Raw genomic sequence first — 3,101 nt, 5'->3', positions numbered from 1 at the left:
GAGAGAGGTCTTCCATCCTCTGGTTCACTCCCCAGATGGCCGCAATGGCCGGAGCTGCGCTGATCCGAAGCCAGGAGCCAGGAGCCAGGAGTTTCTTCTGGGTCTCCCACGTGGGTGCAGGGGCCCAAAGACTTGGGCCATCTTCTACCGCTATCCCAGGCCACAGCAGAGAGCTGGATCAGAAGAGGGGCAGCCAGGACTAGAACCGGCACCTATATGGGATGCGGGCGCTTCAGGCCAGGGCGTTAACCTGCTGTGTCACAGCACCGGCACCGAGGCTAAGTTTTGATTTACTCATTTATTTTATTTATTCATTTTTTTGCGAGGTGGGAGGTGTGGGGGACGGTGGAGGGATCGTTCTCATATACTGGTTTAGTTTCCAAATCACCACCATGGCCAAAGTTAGGATGGGCTAAAACAAGAAATGGAGAACTCAATCCAGATCTCCTATGTAGGTGGCAGGAATCCAATTATTTCATTATCACCTGCTGCATCTCAGGGTGTGCATTAGCAGGAAACTAAAATCAGGAGGGGGACAGAGACTTGACCGCTGGTATGGCATGCAGGTGTCTATTCCATGAAATTTCTGAAGACTCCTCATGCAGTTGTCAGAATTACGAGAAGTGACGCCTTTAATGGCATGCCTGCAATATCCATGAAATTTTTGAAGTACCTCTTAGTGAACATGAGGTGTCAGTGGGCTATTTGAGGGGATTATGTTCAATGAGCATATGGGTTGTCAGAGCTTAGAAACAGCATCTGGTGCTAGCTGTTTGGCACCATAGTGTAATGTTTGGAACAGGGTCAGTGTAGCTATGTTGACAGGACTTAAAGTCTGACTCAGCTTTACTACTCACTAGACATGTGACTATGGGCAAGTTATTCATCTGTTTGTGCTTTAGATCTCTCATCTATAAAAGAGAGATAATAATACCTACTGCATAATAGGGTACTTGCAAAAAGTTGTGAAAAAATTGAATGAAAAGATAAGTTTATTTTTGGTGCAAAAGCTTTGAAGGTGATGCATAGTCTCTTTATAATACAATAAATATAAATTTCCATGAAATTTCTGAAGACTCCTCATGCAGTTGTCAGAATTATGAGAAGTGACGCCTTTAATAGGCTTACTCTATTTCCTGGCATAAAGATGGTGTAACCAGCTTAGTGGTGAAGCTCTAGTCCTGTCGTGGATGTGTTCTGGAACTGCTGCTGGAGCAAAAAACACCGGAGTCTTTCATTATACAACAGGCCTTATTGGAAACTCAGAAAAAATTAAGGTTTCACACTTTTGCCACTGAAAAATGACCTTGATGATTTTCTAGTCCAGAGTGCCTTGTAATTTTTTTTTGCTGCAGAGCCCTTGGTTAAAATGAATTTCACACAAAAACTCCTTATGTAAATCAGAGAAAACTGGAGCTTTTCTGTTTGGTGTGGGGTGAAAGGCAGGGTGCTCCACCCACCCAGTCTCTTCCTCATTGTCTCTGAAATACTGCAATTGCACCCAAGAACTCCAAGTAACAGACTCTGAAAAAAAAAAAAAAAAAAACCTGAGGTACTTTCAAGCCTTCTACAGTGGAGGAATGTATGCTCCAAAGAGATCAAGTGGATTTAATAGGCTTCAGATGGAGTTACAGTCAAACTGAGATCAGAAACCAGCTCCCTTGATTTTTATGCTCAGGGGAATAGGTGCCTCCTGGGAGCAAGCATAGTGCTAGATGTAGCTGCTCAGCAGGGCCTGTGAGATCCATCCCTCAGGTTTTATATGGATGGTTGGTGTTTCCATCCTGGTTGGAAGCTCTTCAAGTTGATGTGTCTGCTCCTGAAAACTATGCTGGATCTCAGGTATCAATCACTATGTCTGGTCTGGGGAGAAGGGATTGTAAAATATAGTCTGTTTGGGGGTCAAGTGAAGCTGTGTTTATTTTTCTTGTGTGCGTGTGTGTGTATGTGTGTGTGCAAGTGATATGCGTTTTTCTTAATACATTGAATAATCATATTTAGTAGGGCATCTAGATTCCATAATAATGATGAATGTGAATAATATTGAAAGATCTCTGCATCCAGATTATTATATAAAATATCTGCAGTTTCTGTTATTAACACATCAAAAATATTAAAACTATTAATGTATTTGCTGTCTACTCTAAATGAAAGCACTGCCATAATTCAGAGGTTGTGGGGGCAGACACTGTGGCAAAGCAGGTGAAGCCGCATCCTCCAGTGCCGGTGTCGCATATGGGCACCGGTTCGAGTCCTGGCTGCTCTGCTTCTGATGCAGCTCTCTGCTATGGCCTGGGAAAGTAGTAGAAGATGACCCAAGTCCTTGAGTCTCTGTACCCACGTGGGAGATCCGGAAGAAGCTCCTGGCTCCTGGTTTTGGATCGTCACAGCTCCAGCCATTGCGGCCATCCGGAAAGTGAACCAGCAGATGGAAGACCTCTCACTCTCTCTCTGCCTCTCCTTCTCTCTCTGTGTAACTCTGACTTCCAAATAAATAAATAAATCTTTTCAAAAAATCAGAGGTTGTGAACATGTTCATAGAGCCCTAAATTCTATCTCTGAATCCTAGATTCAGAATACTCACACTCTTTAGCAAAATATATCCCATATATAGGAAATTGATATAGGAAAATTAATTGATGATGTGTAATTTGTCATATATATTGGTGTATTTTTCAAAATTATTTTATTTTTCAAAAATAAAGTTTTTAAAACTTTATTGATGGGTAATTGACAAAAATTATGCATGTAAGGTATACAACTTGATGTTTTGATGTACTTATTTTCACTGACTTCTATTAAATTCCTAATGAAGGGATTCACTGGATTAAATCTCTTCTTAAAACTTACCATTGTTAAGCCACCAAATACTTTTGTAAATCATCAGCCAGAAAAGAGAATAAATAACATCTGGAAGAATGAAGTTGCTAGGAAACTTACACATTTCAGTTCTCAATAGTGCTAAGGTCTCCAACTAATACTTCTTATACCAGAAATGAACAGGGCCTTCAGTGTTTCCCTGGCCTTTTTCACTGATATGAAACTTTAATGAAGGGGGACTTTTAGAGCACAGGGTTTGAGCCAAATCAGACTAGAGCACT

At 41.4% G+C, this 3,101-nt stretch overlaps 1 long non-coding RNA gene across 1 annotated transcript; it reads left to right on the top strand.

Moving 5' to 3' along the window:
- Positions 1-1,624: 1,624 nt before the first annotated feature.
- LOC138847629 (uncharacterized) lies at positions 1,625-2,515 on the top strand. Its single transcript, XR_011385556.1, has 2 exons — positions 1,625-1,842; positions 2,279-2,515. It is a non-coding gene; the product is annotated as an uncharacterized lncRNA (long non-coding RNA).
- The last annotated feature ends 586 nt before the right edge of the window (positions 2,516-3,101 follow it).

Source organism: Oryctolagus cuniculus, chromosome X, assembly GCF_964237555.1.
Source record: "Oryctolagus cuniculus chromosome X, mOryCun1.1, whole genome shotgun sequence".
Taxonomy (NCBI): Eukaryota; Metazoa; Chordata; class Mammalia; order Lagomorpha; family Leporidae; genus Oryctolagus; species Oryctolagus cuniculus.
This window is presented reverse-complemented; position numbering and strand designations above follow the sequence as displayed.